The 20670-nt window shown below is 44.5% G+C and overlaps 1 protein-coding gene across 2 annotated transcripts in view; it reads right to left on the bottom strand.

Annotated features, from left to right (window-relative positions):
- Positions 1–20670, bottom strand: part of LOC138580074 (methanethiol oxidase-like) — a 443490-nt gene that overhangs the window by 239023 nt on the left and 183797 nt on the right. The window lies entirely within an intron of this gene.

Consider the following 20670-nt stretch of genomic DNA (forward strand, 5'->3'; position numbering starts at 1 on the left):
TTGTCATTTCTTCACATGTCACACACTACAATATCCCAGACTGAAATTGAAGCGATAATAATGAATAGGTAAAAGTAACTAAATTTACATTGAAAATAATTTAAATGGTAAAGTATGCACATTTTTACATACATTCCTTAAAAAGCTAATTCTGTGCAGATGTATGTATTAGTTTAAAAAAATGTTGATTTCTTATTGATTTACCAGTACCAAAGGAATCACCCATTCCCCCCCCAGATAACCCCATTACCCCTTATTTGCAGTTCGATTTTTCCAGCTTTTAAGGTATTCTTTACAAATGGGGGTATCTCCCCAAATCCTCAAGCGCCATGCCAACCCTCCTCTGCTGTCTTCACCTGCTCTGCCTCTGAACCATACTGATCCCTGTCAGGAGTATTTTCCTTTTTTTTTATGGATTTTAAGTTTTTTTAAATGAAATATTAAAGTTGTGATGTGTTTCCTTTCTTCTTTTTTACCTTAGTTATTTTCAGTAAAAGTTGTTTTTTACATTGTACCACAACAACTACAGCTTCTGCTTTGGTACCTTGTGATGGCAGCAAGGATCCTCTATGCCTGCTTGATCAACCACCATCCAGCAAATTTCAATCCAAGGTTTTTCCACCAAACTGGCCAAGATAACATGCTATATCCATGAGTATTTCTGAGTGAAATTGTGAAAAACAAATCCAAAAGCAGAACGTGATGTTTGCAGGAATTTCACCTTCTGTCATCTGCTTCTGCTTTTTATTTTGGCCTACATTTGCTGCCATTTTCAAAGTAATAACTGGGTTCCAGCACCTGCAAATATTCACAAAGATTTATGAAGTGTGGGTGCCTGTTTCAGGTTTAACAGCATTGTTTTTCCACACGAAATCCAATGTTTGCAGTGAAAAAGGTGCAAACTAAGTAAAAGGCAAATTGTGCCGATTTTGCTCTTAGTTTAGCAATATATTTCATCCATACCCAGACTCTTGGCCAAGCAGTTACTCCATCTACAGACCCTGCCAGGCATGACTTCCCAATGACATTGTTATAAATTATATTATATGGCTATAAAGTGAACAGCTCTACACTAAAGCCAGACTGTAGCCACATATTAAGCATTCCTGTTAACTTTGACAGAGATACATTTCATAAATATGCTTTCCAGCTTTGGACTTTGCCAGACTTCTCTTCTGCAGCACAATTGGAAATATATCAAACATTACTGAAACTTTTCATAATACATCATGGGGTCAATGTGTTCACTGGGACCCAAAAGAAAGCTTGGTAAATTTAGTAAATGCATTTATTTATGTGAAGAAAGCACACGATAAGGGATTGCCTAAGCAATAAGCCTATCTGCTAGCCTTATCCAGTTTACAAAAAAAAAAAAAAATGTATGTGATCGCCTTGCTTTGCGTCAATGAGAGCGTGGTCACTTTATCAGTATTGCTGTTGTATTGTTTGTAGCAACTTGCTAGCAACATTATTAAAACAGTAGCAGCAGTGCACAAACATTCAGAAACATATGCATTATTTTGTACAACAAGATAAAGCACTGATGGCTTTTTATCATTTGGCCAGGTCACCTCTTGTTCAAACATGTCAGTTATTTTGTAAATTGACAGAGAACAAGATTGGCGTCAGTTCAAATGTAAACAAACAAGTTAGTCGGTTTCACTGTGCACTGATTACATGGATGATATCATTATCTGTTAGAATCTGATTGGCTAACAGGGACAAAGGCGTGGCACTTAACCTTTACATAGAAGCTGTTTCAGCAGCCTGAGATGAGTTCCTGGGATGTCACTGAAGGCTATGCCACAGCGAACAACAAAAGGGAAGACCCTGGAGGACTGCTAGACCATAGGATTTTGTCCTGATTGGGTAAGAAAAGAACACAGATTTAAAGGAATGGTTTGCCCAAAAAAATGTATTTCCAAAATAGATAGGCAATATAAAAAAAAACGATTGGCATTTTTTTTTCAAGTCCCTATGTAAAGTTTTGAGCAATTCAAGCTCAAAAATGTGCAAAAGCAAGCACATGGGCGCATCCATTTTGTGAAATGGGTGCTGGCTTTTGCGGCACTAATAGTTGGCCAGCTGTAGTAAACAAAAGCTACCGCTGGGTGGCTTTTCCTTCATTGGTGCCGGGACTCGGAGGACGCGGACCGGAGACTACAGGCAGAAAAGCTGCAGCTGCATCTCGGTAAGTGCTATTTATTTTTTTTTAAAAGCATTAGCTTTTCCGGGCTGGAGGAGCCCTAGAGTCCCAAATGGGAAAGCAGATTTAGGCAGAAGCACTGCAGCATTTAGCATTGCGGAAAACAACCGCGTATTGTTTCTGCCTAAATCTGCTTTCCCATTCGGGGCTGTAGGGCTCCACACGGGGAGCCCTAGAGCCCCGAATGGGAAAGCAGATTTAGGCAGAAACACCTCGGCATGTAAACACAACCGTGTTGTGTTTCTGCCTGCCTTTGCTTTCACTTTGGGTCTCCGTTGCTCTCCTGGGGGAGCACCGGAGACCCAAAGTGATAGCCACGGCAGGCAGAAACACAACGCGGTTGTGTTTGAAAACGCTGCGGTTTTTCTTTCTGAGTTTCTCAGGCTCCTCCGAACCGGAGGAGCCTGAGAAACTTAGAAAGAAAAACTGCAGCGTTTTCGAACACAATAACGTTGTATTTATGTTTGCGGTCGCTTCAAAAGCGACCGCAAACATAAATACAACATTTTTAAAGCTGCGGTTTTATTTCTAAGTTTTCCGGGCTCCTCCAGCCTGGAAAACCTAGAAAAAAAAACGCAGCTAGTGTTTATTTTTACTAAAAAAAATAGCACTTACCGAGATGCAGCTGCAGCTTGTCTGCCTGTAGTCTCCGTTCCCCGTCCTCCCTGTACAGCACCAATGAAGGAAAAGCCACCCAGTGGTAGCTTTTGTTTACTACAGCTGGCTGGCTTTTCCTTCATTAGTGCCGCAAAAGCCAAAGCGAGCACAGCTGCGGGCATCCATTTCACAAAATGGTAATCGTTTTTTTTTTATATTGCCTATTTTTTAAATAAAAATTTTTGGGCGAACCATTCCTTTAATGAGTATGCCGAGACTGTAATTCTAATCTTTGGGCCTAAAATTGCCACTTGGCCAAGTTTCCCAAATTATGATTTTTGACGCTTGCTTCAATAATTTGGAGGCAAACGTAATTTACAAAGCTGAACTGCCTTTTGAAACAAACAGCAAACAGCTTTCAGATTCCTTCACCCTGAGACAGTAAACTGCTCATGGGGCTAAAAGTTGGCATTTTGTCAATTTCCAAATTCAAATTTCTTGACTGTTTCAGTAATTTGGGGGCTGAAATAAACCACTGGTATAATCTTTTGACATCTATTTTTCTTTTCCCTGGTAGCACCATTAACAGACACCATGATGTATTTTTGTTAGGTTAGCCTTTCATCTTCACCTGTGTTGGTGAAACAGTTTATTGTGGTGTGAGTTTTGGCACAGCATCCATACATAACCTGTGTTGCCCCTCGTACTTCTTTGGCCAGGATAAGGGGCACCAACAAGGCACAGAGGAAGGGCAAGGGGAGTCCTTTGAAGGGGAATTTGAAAAGTTTTACCTGTAATCTTTTTTGATCCATGGCTCTAGATTGCTTTTAGGTTGTTCTTTGTTACTACCCATAGAAGTCATGGGCCCTCATTACGGGTTTGATGGTTTCCCGCCGGTAATACCGGTGGGATACCACCAAATGGAATTAACATTTGCGATGTTTGATAGCCCAGTTTTTCCAGGATATTGCAGGTGGCGGCAATGCCGGTAATTCACCATTCCACGGAGCCCAACCGGACTCCATGGGGGAAATGATCTGAATTACTGGCACTGGTACTACCGGTAATTCGGGCAGTTTTTTGCCGATGGGGCCGGATTTACCTCCAGCTCTTAGTTGAAGGTAAATCAGTCACCCCCACTGGAAAACCTGTGGGAGGTGCTGGTGGTGATATAACCACGACTTTTACCAGCATATTTCCTGCACCGGGAAATGTATAATGACAGCCAATGGAGTTTGTGACAGAGCTTTAACCCTTCCCACCTAATGGGTTATCCAGAGGTCGGTCTGTATATCCTCACCTATTCTGTGGCTTGCCAATCCACAGCATCTCAATTGAGAGTATGATTTTAAGTGTTGCTGGGCCACAGTGGCAACATATGCACTTGTGATTGGTAGTAGGTATTTTTAACATTTTATACGAGTAGGATGCTGGGTATCTATTATCTACTCCACTACGGTATTGCTAATATTAGGAACTGTTTATTGCTTACCTATTCTATTTTGTTTTTTAAACTTTAATTTTATTAATATTTTGCCATTGTCACAATTACGTCCTTTTACACACATTTTGACAACCCTCAAGTAACGCCTACCATCCTCCCTCAACTTTTCACATTTTACTCATTGGTAATTTTACATTTACAAGGTCATAAAGCAAACCGAAATAGGAGGGATTCATCTTCTTTGTATTCATAGGCTGGCTCCCTCAATTAAATCCACTAGAACGTATAACGTCATTGGTCGATATTTAGAAACATCAGCCAGCTCATTAAAAGCTATTTATGTTCCCCTTGTTATGTTGCAGCAAATTGTACTTCCACTCCTGCTACAACCTTTCTTGCTTGGCCATCGTCCGCTAGACCTCTTGCCTCAATCTCAGATTGTATGTGAGCGGGCATCTATGGTTTGTTATATCCTGTTTTATTTAGCAATGGGCCCCATTCATCCTGAAACTATCCGATATAATCGTTAAATATAGCCTACAGTTTTTCCATTGTGTACATTTCCCTGACTTTATGCATCCAGTCAGATCTGTGTGAAATTACTGAGCCTTTCCATTCCTGGGCTACTGCAGCCTTCCAGCTAAGAACATTGCCTCCCACATCCTCTTGAATCTCTATTCCTCCCAAGTCTCCGGGTGAAATACCCATAACATTTGGAGCGGGTCCAATGTTAGCTGGTCTTCTATGATCTCTTTTATCCAGCTCAAGAATTCTCTCCAGTAAATTAAAATTTTAGGGAAGTTACACCACATATCGGAGAGGGAACCTTTTTGTCCACAGGCCCTGGGGCATAGTGGAAATGAACCGCAATATGTTTTAGAAAGCTTGAGTGGATCCCGGTGCCAGCAATGAAGTATCTTGAAATGAATTTCCATTTCCGCTGTGAATAAGTTGCCATGAAAAGTTACCTTATAGATTTTATCCCATGTCTCATCGGATATTTCGTCTCTCCCCAGATCCTCCCAATATTGTTTAGAATGTTGTGTCTCTACAATTTCAGAGGTGATTAGAACTTTATAGAGATTAGATAATAGCCCCTTTTTATTTACACATGTATCAATAACTTTTTTCAAAAGGTGTCAGTTCTCTTGTCAAGTTTTCATTCCATTTAGGATCGGTGAGAATCCTCTTCAGCCGTAAATATTAGAATATGGAGATTGTGTCCTGCCTTAGCAACTCCCGAATGGCCCCAAACCACAGAAATGAGCCTTTGCAAAATAGTTGGTCTGCTCTTTCTAGACCCCTAGCTGACAATTTCTGTGTGTTCCGAAATCCTTGTTGCACGATATCAATTGTGGGTCCCCAAATTGAAGTCATGGGTGAAGCCCACATGGAAACCCTATCATTAGACCTGCATTTCTTCCAAAGGGACCATATTACCCCTAATATTCGGTGATCTCTCAATCTATTAGGAATCAATTTCAATGGTGACCACAACAGGTCCCTGACTTTTTTGGGGTGGGTCTCCAAATCTTCTAGGTACGACCAGTAAGTATGTAGATCATCCCTCATATATTCCAGAAGGTCTCTCAGTTGAGATGCCTTATAATACAAGAAAATGTCTGGGAACCCAAACCGTCCCCACTCCCTGGGTAGGGTAAGCATAGATCTTTTTATCCTGGGTCTTTTATTTTAACATACGAATTTAAACAGAGCTGCTTGGAGTTGTTTAATATAACAACCCAGGAAATTGGCATGCATTGCTGACAATACATATAGGAGCTGTGGAAGAATATTCATTTTTACGGCTGTCATCTCACCATTCCACGAAAAAATGAGAGGGGTCCAGTGCTTCACGTGCTTGCTTAATGATCCCCAGAAGAGGGTCGAAATGTATACCTGCCATTTTAGAAAGGTCTCTAGGCAAGCGGATACCTAGGTATGTAATTGGACTCCAGTTCTGCAATCAAGACTGGATACATCCGTCAGGATCGACATCACACTTGATTCAACCAAATTTATCTTCAGACCCGAAAAATAACCAAACATGGAGATCTGTGACTTCAGTTCAGGCAGTGAGGAGTGCACATCAACTAAGTAGCCCAGAATATCATCCGCAAATATCTCTCCACATCTTATTGCTTTAATTCCCTGATTAATTCTTATGGCTATCGCTAGGGGTTCAATTGTCTAAGCATATAGTAAAGGCCAAAGGGGACAACCCAGCCTTGTTCCTCTGGATAGTAGGAATGGCTCAGATAGTGTTGCATTCACCTGGACTCTGACTATCGGAGAGCTATACAGAGTGGCTATCCACTTACTTCTTTCCATGTCCTGTATTAAAAGGGTCTTCAGTTGTGCTTTGAAATGTTTAAGATTTTTGGCCTTGAGATGTGTCATATATCTGTTAGGAGCCCTCCTGGTTGGATTGCAGCTATCTTCGCCCTCAGTTCGGACTCTTGGCGTACCCTTTCTTTCGTTTTCTGTGATCCTATGCATATTAGAACCCACTTGATTGTTCAAATCCATCCCATAGCGTCTGTGTCCCAACTTCTCCATTATCGTTGAACTCAAAGTATTCCTTCATTTCTGCCAAAATCGCCTGGGCTACTTCTTTATCCTTTAGTAAGGAATCAAATCACATCCACCTCCCTTTCTTAACATTAGCTAAACAGTCTCCCATGTCAACCCGGACTAGGTCGTGGTCCGACTATGACACCGGCATCACTCGAGTTTTGGAAACAAAACCTTTCAGGGCTCTGTCAACTAGGATAATATCAATCCTTGAGAATGAGTCGTGTACCTGGTTTGATATGTAAGTGGTGGATCTTCAGAATCTTAGTGGATCAGGAACTCTGTGTCTCCTAGTTCTTGGTTCAGCTGATTTAATCTCTGGGAATCTCTTTCTCTTGGCAGAGAAGCACTGCTATCTCCCATTCTCTTTCTATCTTTAATAGGATCAAGGACCATATTAAAATCTCCACCTACCACCAGAGGACCCTCCACAAACATCTTAAGCTTCTCCTTCACTGCTTCTCAAAAAGCTATTTGCCCCCGTTTGGGCCAATATACTTATCGTACAGTTAGAGTTTTTCCCTGCAACTTTCCTTTAGTGAATATGTACTGGCCTTCAGGGTCCCTGAGCGCCCTCTCCACTGCAAGTTCCAATCTACTTGCTATAACTATTGCCACCCCCCTCTTCATCGAAGTGGCTGATGCCTGGAAAACTCTGGCAATAGACTTTGCTTTCAAGCTTGGTTCTTTTTCCCTCAACCATTGAGTTTCCTGCAAGAAAAACATGTCTAGTTTAGACCATGGGAATTCTCGGATAACTGTGATCAATTTGTGCAGGAGTTAATCCCTCGAACATTGAGAGAGCTTAACATCAGGTTATACTCTGATTTAGCCATAAAACAAATACTTGTAATCTCCCCTTGTCTCCCCTATAAGTTCCGTTCTCTGCCACAGAACTAAGGTATGAAAAGTCCCTTTGGCTGTGTGTTTTCACTTTCTGGATTGTAGACACATTTCAAGCAACATGTTCAGAACTCACCCCATCCCCACAATTGCGATCCCACCCGCCCCCAGTGTCCAGTCTCATGGGTATGCCAATATTGGCCAAGGACTGGACCACCAGTAGTTCTTTGACCACCGGGTCTTCCAAGCTCAATACTTCCTACCCTGAGCCTCTCTATCCTCCCCACGACAATTCCAACATGAAATTCACCCGACGGGTTTCGCCTCCCATCTAGCTCTCTTGTGCCTACTCCACGTCCCACTACTCCCCATTTTCAATTTAACATATCCCATGCCTCATTACCCAACACCTTCAAGAGAGGCGTCCCAGAAGGTGTAGATAATGGATACTGTTACAAATATTATACAAATATTATAGCATCTCCTCATACATTTCAATTTAAGATACCACATTGTCAATATTTGCACATTGCCATCCGACTGTCAGAGGTGACAGTCACGATTTCCAAGTCGGGGCGTGGCGTGTTCAATGTCTCATACTTCCTCGATCTAACTCTGGCCTTTCCCCTCCTCATTCCACCTCTGTTGCTTCCCTTGGAGTCCTACCCCTGATCGTTCGGATTCCTACCAGTCCTCCCGTGACTCTTTGTATATGGTCCTCGGTTATCAATTTGTATTTAGGGCTCTCACGTTCAAAGGATATCGAGAAGCCCCATTGGTACCTTAACCCCTTTTCATTGACCCATTGCATGTGGGGGACACACATTCTGTGTCTCGCCAGTGTAAAAGTAGACAGATCTTGAAATATTGAAATCTTTGCATTTCCATCAGTTATCTGTACATCTTTTCTTGCTATTTCAAGGATCTTTGTCTTATCCGTGTAGTATTGAAAGTGGGCTAGAATAGAATGTGGACCCCTCACCCCTCCACCTGCTCTATGGGTCCTGTTGTTGTGGGTTTGTTTGTGGTTTCCTCACCACATTGTGTATTGCTCTCATTATGTCTCTCGCTGTTTCTCCATCTTTCTCACAGAACCCAAAAAATCTTAGGCTGTTCCTAATCTCCTTGTTCACGAAGTCATCCATCTTGAGGGATAGTTCTTCTCGCCTCGCATTCTCGGACAGTCTCATGTCTATTTGTATTTCCATAATGTCCACTGAGAACTGGTTATTTTCAAGCCCTTGTATTCTGTCGTCAATTGTGTCCACCCTTTTATCAAGTTTGTCCAGTCTATGGCCTATATCAGACCTTATACCCCTGATTTCCTCCAATATAGCCGCTATGTCCTTCTTAGTAGACATATAGTGTCTACCACCATGTCCGTCATGGAAGAATCTCTGTCCTGGTTACTGGGATGGTTGACCCAGAATATTGAAACCTTTGCAACAATTGAATGAAGCTCAGGGAACTTTTTGTGCAGTCACTCTTGGACCTCCGTGACTTGATACAGCATAAAAGTGTTACAGTGTCGCACCGGTGGAAGCAGAGAATGGAGACATAGAGTTCCCCCACTCCGTTTGCAAAAAGTGAAAAAGGGTTTCTGCGCCCATCTATTATTGCGCCACAGTGAAGTTCAGGTATCAACCAAAACCACTTTTTCTTAAATCATCTTATATTTATTGATAGCCCATAAGGATGACACGTGTTTCGGCACCCTAAGTGTGCCTTTTTCAAATCTGGACATTAAGGGTTGCTTGAATAAACTATATACAAGATAGCAGAATTTAAATACAATGAAAAATCAATTTTTGTGATGTATAGATAAAACAGATTCCCAGGGGTTCCCAAAAGACCAAATGCATATCAATCATATTATCCAGCATATGACAAGAACAGATCAGCATTTTTGTTAATAGCACAAAACAAAAAACAAAATATGTCACCCGTTTGTTTCCACACCATTATGATTCCGAGAAAACGTGTAAATCCATCAAAACATAAAAACATAGAACATACCATCATGGCGCCCAAACGTAGTGACGGGACATGATCAATCACCGTGGGAGAGGAAGGGTAGGGAGGCAAACATCATTGGTAGAACAGGAAAAAAAAAAGAATATAACAGAAAAGAACTAAAGATTAGTTTATATTTCACTTGCTAGATAAATTTAAAATATATCTGTCTCCAGATAGGGCTTACCTATCGTCGGAGATGCGTGCACTGATCTCGTGTTGTTAGAGAGAGTCCCATCAGACTCATAAGCGCTGCAAGCACTTCAACAAGAAAAAGAAAACAGTGGGAGAATATGTTAATTTCCCCTGCTTGATAACGTGTCGAAGTTTTAATTTTTGTGTTAGAGTTTTATTTCGATCAGGATTCGGGTATCTGACAATCCTCCTGTTTTTTATAAAATGTTTAATTAATTGTTCATAGCAAAGTGCCCGACCTGGAGATGCTGCATTTTAATCTTAACTAGGTTACGTTTTCTCCAGGTTTCAAATTGCAACAATTGTTTCCTGTCGATAAAAGGGGGGTCGTATTTAACTTTCTTTGCTGACACACCATGTTCTTATGTTACCACTGGTTGCATTAGGCTTGAAGAATATTTCCTTTGGGTGGGGTCTGCTGACCTAAGCTCTTATGGGGAAACTTTGATGACAACTTTGTAGTTGTAATGATGCCCAGGGGGACTGGGTGTGTCTTATGACAATGCAATCAATTTCCCAGTCATTTGTGGGATTGAGCCCCGTTAGCTGCAACCACATAGACAAGTGTCCGGGACTAGTGGCAATGGGGCCTGGACTATTATTCCAGCGAAAGCGAGAGTCCTCAGGTGGTCTTCATGTAGAGACTAGAGTGGCTACATGAGTTTCTACTATAGCTGGCTCTGTGACTTGTCCTGTAGCTCCCAAGGGTGATTTTGAGTGGTCAGCTGAGAAGCAAGTGTGTTGTTTCTGTTCTTCAAGGGCTCCATCCAGGAAGTACTTATGGGATGGGAAGGCTTTGGAGGACCCAACTTCCAAAACAGTACTGTGTATGCAAGTTTGCTAAGGCGTGAGGATTTCTACTCAAGGTATAGTGGATTCACGACTATATTACTTGAGAGGAAGTAATGTGTGTCTGCTGACCGGCTACCTCAAACTCCGTGTGACCCAGCTCGATGACGGCCACATTCATACAGTTCCGTTCATGCCTGAAGTCTTAGGGCCGGTGATATAGGAGGGGATGCCCTCTGGGGTCATGTTGCCGGGACCCCTCGCCCCGATCCGGACTACTTTATTCAGCAGTTGGGACAGTGGCACCTCTGTTAAGGAGGCCTTAACTTGCCATTGCCCCTGCCCCCCAGCTGGTTCTCCTTAGCCGCGAGATGTATATAACTTCAACTGGTAGGTTCAGCAAGGTGGAGCCTGTCGGAAATTGCTTAGGCTCTCCTATGTGCCCGTGCTGTTGGGGCTGGAAAAGAGTATGCTCTTCTCGGCAACCTGGGAGTTTTCCCGGGCGAGATGTCATTTCCGGTTTCTCAAGGAATAACAGACTTCTTTTCCTGGCGAAGCTATTTCCCCGCTCTCAATGCTTGACTTCCTGGAACCGTGGGCTGGCCCGACTCAACGCACTACCTCGCCATCAACTGACTCGGCGATTGCTGTCGTTTCGCCTGCTCAATCTCCTCCAAGTGTCCTACCGACTATTCTATTTTCAATGCACATAAATTATCTCTACAAGAGAATAAACATACATAAATGGTAAACAAGAGAGTGAGAGCATTGTTAATCTGTTTGTATTTATGAGTATAAAAGACACTACAATGCAAGTGATAAAACTGTGTAGGGAAGATATTGAGAACATCTAGGTTTCATCATACACACAAGAGTAATTAGCATTGATACAATGATTCACCCAGAAGGTGGATCCATGACAAAATTACTGTCACTTGGGCATGCCAAAAAGAATATATACTAAGGGAGGAACCCCTTCAAACAACTACTCCCAAGGGTAGTAATATCTCTACCGTCACAATAAAGGGTTTAGAGAGACAAAATATAAAGATACAAGGTAGAGGGAACATTCAGCAGCACCACACTCATAAAGTTATTATCACAACATATAACGTTTATTGGTAATCATTAAAATACATCATAAAATACGAATAAAGTCTAAAACATGATTACAAATGAAGTACAAGTGACACCAAGCAAAATGCTCACAATTAAATTGTAACAGTTAATTCCCAATTTCTCAATAACCCAGGAAAAACCTCCTAATTGAACATTGATGTAGCATATGAAGAGAAAATATGGTCAATGGAGACCCAAAAACACAAACCAGCGATACTATTTACTGGTATTCTGCCTCGACATGTTTCTGTTCACATATTTTCATTTAAAACTTTCTTCAGGAGGATATTTTCATCCGTCACTTTCTCTTTTCACTTCAAAAAAGCACATCAAAAATATTTTCAATATGCTTGAACCGTGTGAGTGCTGCTGAAACACATTTAAAAACACACTGTAAGTCTATGTGTTCACTACAGGGTAGATAGATTCAATCTATATCTTACTAGGGAAAGAAGAGAAAAAGCATCTTTACCTAGCGTGGCGGTGGTGATAATACAGGAAAGAACTGGAATAAATTCTGTCTTCAGACAGGTATAACGCCCCTCAAGGGTTCAATTATCTGAATGGATACATGTAAATTGCATCAAAATCAATTTAGACGCCTACAAAATCTGTCTGTAAAACTCTAACATGCACCATTGTCATGAAAATCTCTTTGTCATAGAAAACTTCAAACAATTATCCTAGGCCGTAGGGTGTCACATGTATTCCCATTATTTACATAATGTTGCCAACTGGACTATCCAAACGGCAATTCTAATTAGAACGACAGAGTAGTCCTACAGCTCAAGTGTCATCCTTTAAAACAGTGAAAGAATGGGAAGAAAGCAATCGCTCTTTACCTATCAACTTAGGTCTGGGGGTTCTGTAGCGCTATTGGATGAATAGCGAAATCTCAGATCGCATTCTCAATCACTTTAATTGAATATGATGAAGCTTCTGCGCTCGGTCTGTAAACCGGAGGTCCATAAGACCGCGTACATCAGCCCTCTGTAGAAATGAGGGAAAGCCATCTAAGTGGTGTTCAGCTGTCAGTAAATAGACAGTATCTCCAGAGATAGTGCAAGGTACAAACGTAAACAAAAAAGGGACACAGTGGATGAGACACGCGCCGCATATATTGCAACGTTTCAAAGTTACCTTAAATGGCACTTTTTCTGAGCACGTCCAGTGGAGCACGAAGCTGTGATTGCTCTGCAGGATCCTTATCTTCCGCGATGGCAATGCAACTCGCATCCATGTAGTGAGTAACTATAAATGCGCACACTGTTAAAAATCCTCCCAAGACGGCACTGGGTTAGGGGGATGTGTCAATACAACAAAGCCATCTTGGGATGGAAAACAATGACCACAAAGTCAGGATGTAAGTCCCTTATTGATATTTATTATGAGAAGGCAGAACCGTCAAAAATGGCACACTCTAGTGGTAAAGAGCATAATCACACCTTAGTACTATCTTATTTACTGGAACACAAACTCTGCGCTCCTGCAGTTTATGACTCATTCGAAAAAACCGGACCACATACCGGGTAGCCACTGGTCTCCCTCTGGAAACAGCCTAAGAGTGGAGGAGCTCGAATAAATAAATAAACTGGCGATCACATGGCTATAAGGAAAAATGAGATGTAATTACTATACATCCTCGTCTAGGGTGGTAAACACCGCTCGACGGGAATCCTCGATTATATCACTTTGTGCCACTCAATGGCGTCATTCAAACCACGCAGGTCACTAAGTGTTTGAAAAATAAGTTATTGCTCTTTTTGTAGAATATTACATAGCCAGGAATAGCCAGGGTATCAGCTTTAATCACAAGGAGGACTGTCCAACCGAAGCTTTCAAAGCCATGTGATTTTTCAACAAAGTGTTTGACAATCGGGGCTTGGAGTGTCTTATTCTTAAGGCAACTCTTGTGTTCATTAATCCGGATCTTAATCTTCCTATTAGTCTTACCATTGTAGTGAAGGCCACAAGGACACGTGACCATGTACACTACATGGTCAGTGTTGCAGTTCGAAAATGATTTTTGGGTCCATTCTTTATCCAGACCTATGTTCACTTCCTGTGATTTAGATGTCAATTTATAAACTACACACTGGCCCCATGGGTAGTGACCCGGTACAGGTGGTAAACCCCATAGACTGGTCATGCTAGGCTTCCACACGGTATGGCTGCGGAATCTGCTTTGGCTAACTTGATTACCTATAGAAGCAGATTTATTGTAAGCAAAAAGTGGAACAGTCGGGTCTGATTTAGTAGTTTTAAGCACTCTCCGTTGTTTGGATATAATATTCCTAATGGCCAAACTCTGAATAGTGAATGTGTTTACACACACTATTCTGTCTTGAAGTTTTTTTGGGGGTTTTTCATCCAGCACGGCTTGTCTGTTATTATGAAAAGCGCATTTTGCCACCTTTCTAATCAATTTCTTGGGATAAACTCTGTTTTGGAGTTTAGACTTAAGATGTTGAGCCTCCTTTTCATAGGATTCTTTACTTGAACTATTGCGTTTTAACCTCAAAAATTGTCCATAGGGCAACTTATCTCTCAGGTGTTTAATATGATGAGATTGATAGTGCAAAAGTGAGTTTTTCCCTATATCTTTATGAATCAGTTTAACACTAATTCTACCATTTTCATGATACAGAGTCAAGTCAAGAAAGTTAGTCACCTCATTCTCTATAGTTAGAGTGAATTGAAGATATAGCGTGACCACGTTTTGATATTATTACTGAATGGATTAGCAGATAATATAAACTGTTTCTCAAAAAATTCAACATAGAGGTTTGCCAAACTGGGGGCCATAGTGGCCCCCATGGCGGTACCTTCTATGTGTTGGAAAAAAGTACCTGCAAATTCAAAGAAATTCTTAGTCAATGCTAGAGTAATACACCACATGATGAAAGAGGTCGGCACCGGATCAGTGTCTGTGCGAGTCAGGAGAAGTTCCTCTGTATTCCGAGGTCCCTTAGCAGGATCTGCTAAGGGACCAGGGAGCTAATAACGGGCCCGCTATTACCTCCATCCCCATTGAGCCCTGTGGGGGCTCGAATGGGAATGGGGAATGGTTCTCGGAATGGGGACTTAGCGGGTTCTCCAAGGATGGAATGACCCGTTAAGTACCTGGGTACAGAGGCGCCGAAGTTCCCCAGAGGGGTTCTGAGGTCGTGGTGAAGATCTTGTAGGCAGCGGTCTCTGTGATTTTCTAGGGAGGTGGGCTCCGCAGGTTCGAGGCGAAGTCTGTCTGTGTTACTGGACCGGTAGGTTGCGTCCTTTCGGTTAGGCTAAGCGGGGTGGGAAGTCCAGGTGCCTTCAATGAGGAGGGGGGGACCAGGGACTTGTCGTGTTCCCCTGGGAAGGGCGGTGTCGCTGAGCGAGGATGTGGGCCGGTGCGCCCAGGAAGCGTACGGGAGGCGTATCTCAGAGGGGGCTTCTGCAGGGGCCGTTGGTAACTTAAGCAGTTCAGTTGTGCAGCAAGGGGTCCCTATGGGAGTGGACAACCTCAGTAACGCAGGGTTTCAGGGTGTTCCCCTGGAGTCTTTAGCCTGGAGGGCGTGGGTCCACAATGGAGGGTCAAAGCAGGCATCGGCGGAGAGCAAAGCAAGAGAGGTCCCCCGCAGCGGAGTGTTATGATGTTCCAGCGGAGCAAGTCAGTGGGGGAGGACGTGGAATGCAGGAGCATCAGCGGTATTTACTTGCTTCCACAGGAGTCTCCGGGCCACTGCGTTATCTGTGGCCTAAGCGAGCAGTCACTTGTCAGCCAAGATCTGGAAGGGGTCCTCTAATATCACCTTGGTGGGGTTGTCCCCACCCTCCGACACCCCCCAGGACTGGGGGCCCACTTTTGAGCTCCTGAGGGAGGTGGGCATTAGGCCGTTCTCCTGTGTTGCCCACCTTAGCCGTTGTTCCAGCTGTAAGGGGCCACCAGCCACAGCCCCAATTTGGTTTCTTCTCCTGGTTGTTGTTTTCTGCACTGTCCCCTTCCGAAGATGGAGTCCAAGATCGGGCCTCTCCAGAAGCGGGAGCGGGCGGCGGGTTTTCCTTCTACGCCGCCCGCCTCAGCCCCCGCAGCAAGGGAACCCCCACCAGGGCCATGATCCGGCCGTCTTCGCCGTTTCCCCTCCTCTGGGGCCGGGCTCTGCATGCCGGCACCCCGCACAAGGCGGGGGGCGGGCTCCCTTCTCTCCTCACCACTTCCTGCCGGTGCTCTGGCCACAGACGGCCCATGAGCGCGGTCCCGCTGCGGTCCCCACCACTGCGTGTCACGCTCGGGCACTGGGCTGACTTTCCTGGCTGGTGTTCCGCCGGCCCCCTCTCCAATCCGATGGTGTTGATGGGTCCGGGCCACCTCCCACGTCTGGTTTCAGTCTGCACCTTGCCTCTGGGCTCTCATCACCTCCATCTCGCGTGTCATTGTAAGGTTCGCCTCAGTTTCCCAGCCGCATACGGACTCAAATACGCGCCCGCCATTTTGTTTTTCTTGGGTGGCACAGGGTGCTGGGTTTCGGTCGCCGATTTCGGGTGCAGTGCTTCTGCACTAGCTCTTCATCTTTGCAACGTTTAAGCTCCACTGGTTCCAATCCTCATTGCTGGTGTCGGTGATCCATTTTAATTAAAGGAACTGCATGAATTTTGCTGCGGAAGGGGGCAATCCACGGGCGGCTTTGGCGGAGCGACCCCATCAATGGCGCTCCAAACCACGCCCCACCCAAGCAAGCCTCTTAACCGTCATGAATTTACAAATAAAGTCCCATGGACACTGACCCTCAGCTGGCTTTTGGGTTACTGTGTGGAGCACCCTATCTAGTTCTAGTACTTTCCCTTGTGTTAAGTTAAGGATCTTAAGTAGTGTCTTTTGTAGGAATTTGTTTAGGATCCTCCTCTCCACTCCCTCTGGAAAACCTATAACATGTAGCTTGCTGCATCTTGTGTAATTCTCTTGCTCAGCAATCTTTTTATTGGCAGATTCCAACTGAAGAGACAAGGAGGCCACAGCCCTCTCCAAAGTCACTGCTCTGGGTACATCTGCCCCATTCAGCCGCCATGTCTAAACAAGCGAAGGCCAGCAAAAACCCAGATATAGCCACTATGTTCTTGACAACAGACAAGGGTAAGAAACAGGACCCTCCCAGTCTTATCCTGTAGAAATCCCATGAAGAAAAAGAAGCTCTCGCTACCAAAGGGGACTTAGTGGCTTTTATGGCTGACATCAAGACTGAATTCCGCTCATGCTTGTCAGAACTCACCACCAAGGTTGAACAGACTGACTAAAGGGTGGCTGAGGTGGAGCAGAGGCTGGGAGAGATTGAAGATCGCTCACAAGAACACACAGCCACACTGGGGGAAGTCCAGCGCTCAATCAGAGCCCTACAAGACAAGAGCGAGATCCTAGAGTTTAAGCAAGAGGACCTCGAAAATAGGGCCAGCTGCAAGAACCTCCGGATCCGAGGGATCCCGTCCTGCATACCCGATAAAAACCTGGCAGAATACTTTGGGGTCTTCTTTCAGTCTTTGCTCCCACAGCTGGACAAATCCCAGCTTTTGTTGGACCGCACCCATAGACTACGCCCACACCAGGGAATAGACTCGGATCTCCCCCCAGATGTCATTACCAGGGTCCACTTCTTCACTACTAAAGAGGCCATCTCAGCTATCAGCCGTACTAGGGACGCACTTTCTTTTCAAGGCTCATCACTCCAGATTTACCAAGATCTCTCAATGCTCACTCTCCAGAAAAGAAGGGTGCTCCGGCCCCTGGCACTCTTTCTCCAAGACCAAAAGGTGCGATACAGATGGCTATTTCCAACGGCCCTGCAGTTCTCATACAAGGGTGCGGTGCGATGAATCAGTCACCTGGAGGACGCTAGCAAAATCATGCACCCGACCTCGCCCAGAGAATCTGCCTCGCCAAACTCAGAGGTAACTGGGGCCCCGGAGCCAGCCCCTTCCCCGAAGCCTATGCAGCCGTCATGGTCAAAGGTGCAGCCGAGCAACAGGAAGAGATAATCGAGGACAGGCACGCACCCTGTAGGCTCTCATCACACATACTCACCGACTGTCTGGCCCTGCCCTGCGGGGAACCATCATCTCCAGTGTAACCCCTCAGAAGAGACTAAAAAAGGAGGCACCGCAATCCTCTTCAGTAAAGACCTAAATCCCCTAATCCTAGACACAAAAACATGCCCAGAAGGCCGTTTCATAGCAGTCAAATGCCTCCTGCTTGGAGACCTATACACCTTCATCTCTGTGTAAGCAGATTTACTCTTATGTCCACCGAACCTTCTCAAGGATCGACCTCCTCCTGGTGTCCCCGCAAACTCTAACCTTCCTTAAGGAAGTGTGCATCGGCTCAAGAATCCTATCCGACTGTGCCCCAGTGATCATGGAGATCCAGGCTCAAAACCCCAAATCTAATTCCCCACGTAAATGGTCTTTATATGACCCGATCCTCAATGACATGTCGACAAGGGACAGAATCGCAACTCCGATCAAGAACTTCCTTGAAGAAAATCCAGCCTCCGACACCTCCCCGGCAAATAACTGGGATGACATGAAGGCAATGATTAGAGGCGTCCTGATTGCACAGGGGGTGGCCTATCATCGTAACAGGTGGCAGACCCGGACGGCCTTGGAAGAAGAACTGAAAGCGGCAGAGGAAGGCTACAAGAAAAAAGGTTGGTCCCCCAAAAGGCAGCGAGCCTTACACACGGCCAGAAAGAAACCAGAAGCCCACTATGCGGAACAGACCGCGCGACTAATGGCCAAGGCCAAACAATCTTATTACGCAAAGAACAACAAGGCAAACACAATTCTGGTAGCCAAACTGGCCAAAATAAAACGAAATAACACTATTTCGGGTGCCATCCAATGCTCAGAACCTAAAAAACAGCAACTGGCGGTAGCCCACCTGACCCAGGTCATGACAGCTACTCCACGAGACCAGCTTAAACAAGAGGAATACCTGCAAAGCGCGGCGCTGCCCCAACTTTCCAACTCAGCTAGGGAATCCCTGGAGGCACCAATCACAGAGGAAGAGGTCAAGGAAGCCCTCAAGTCTCTCAAAACACGAGCCCCAGGCGCGGACGGATTCTCAACGAGGTACTACAAATTATTCAGACCCCAGCTGATTTCCCCCCTTGGTGACACTCTTCAAATCCTTCAGGGAAACAGGGTTGGTGACACCCTCGATGCAGGAATCAACCACCATTCTCCTGCCCAAGGCTGGGAAAGACCCGAGAGACCTGGCCTCCTACAGACCGATAGCACTACTGAACATAGACGCAAACCTGTATTAAAAATTCTTGCAAATTGCCTGGGTCGCATCCTGCAGGAGTTAATCCAGCCAGACCAGGCAGGTTTGATCCTAAACCGGTCAACAGGGGACAATATCCGGAGGACCTTAAACTTAGTGGACCTTGCCCCCCGAAACTCCCAAAAACTAGTACTGATGGCCTTGGATGCTACCAAGGCATTTGATAGGGTGGACTGGCCATTCATGAAACGCACTTTGGGGGCCTTTGGCTTCGGAACAGCATTCCAGACGATGGTTCTGGCCAACTACAAAGAACCAAAAACATTTCTGAGGACCAACGGATCCATCTTGGCCCCAATCCCGCTGTCCTGTGGAACTAGACAGGGCTGCCCATTATCACCTCTGCTTTTTGCACTCACCATGGAGCCCTTCGCTCAGAAAATAAGACAAAACACCCAGATTAAAGGCCCGCAGGTCGGCCCATTGCAACACAAAATCGCTTTATACGCCGATGACGTCCTGCTTATGATCTCGGGTGAGCTCCTCTTTGAAGCACTCATCAAATTAAATCCCCTTTATACCCTGATGTGCTCCGAGCACAGCAGCCAAAGGCTCTATAAACAAGTCAAAAGCAAAGACAAAGGGTAGCCTTGGAGAGTATCCCTTCGGATGAAGTTTTCAGAGAAGAAACCATTTAACATCACTGCATCCTTTGCCCCACTATATAAAGCCTTAAAAAGCTGCAAGAATCAAGGGCCACAGTTTATCTTAAGCAGGACCTGACAGAGATAAGTCCAGTGCACTCTGAAAAACGCTTCCTCAGCATCAATACTTACAGCTGTATAAGCAGAAGCAGAATGCTTCCTAAGATGTATAACATTTAAAACGCTCTGAAATTATCATTGCTATGTCAACAATAAACAAACCCTGTCTGATTGTTATGATCCAGCTTCGGCAGCAAGCTATAAAGTCTTCTACCGTTCATTTTCATCAAGAGTTTGACGTCTGCGTTCAACACTGATATCGGGTGAAAATTAGCAAAAATAGAATGCTTTTTACCCGGTTTAGGAATCACAGTGATCAATGTGGTCTGCATAGTCTGATACCGCTTTGTCTCTGATAATTTCCACGTATAGCTGCACTCAAAAGGGAGAAAGAACGCTGCTAAAGGTTTTGTAGAATTCCATCGGGAGACCATCTGGCCCTGGGCACTTACCAGAAGGCATTGCCCCTATAGAATCAACAACCTCTTGGAGAGAAATGTCTGCGTCAAGATAGAGCTTGTCATGTTCTTACAGACCAGGAATAACAATACGATCCAAGTAATCAGATACTCCAGGTTCTGTAATATGCCCGTCATCACTATATAGAGAAGGACAAAACATATGAAAAGCCCCACAAATATATTCATTCCTCCTCAAGATTGATCCATCCTCACTCACAAAAAAAAAGCACCTGTCTCCACTTCTCTTTGATTTTGGCTAACGGCATACCAGACTTCTCACCCCGCTCCCTAAAAGCCTGCATGGTATAAAACAGATCTTTCTCTGCCCTAGAATGCAATTCAGAGTCGAGAGATCATTTAGCACCTAGCATAGAGAACTGTCATGATCTCTACTTCCAAAAGGCCAGGACTTA

This window comes from Ambystoma mexicanum, chromosome 1p, assembly GCF_040938575.1.
Source record: "Ambystoma mexicanum isolate Mex_15411 chromosome 1p, UKY_AmexF1_1, whole genome shotgun sequence".
Taxonomy (NCBI): Eukaryota; Metazoa; Chordata; class Amphibia; order Caudata; family Ambystomatidae; genus Ambystoma; species Ambystoma mexicanum.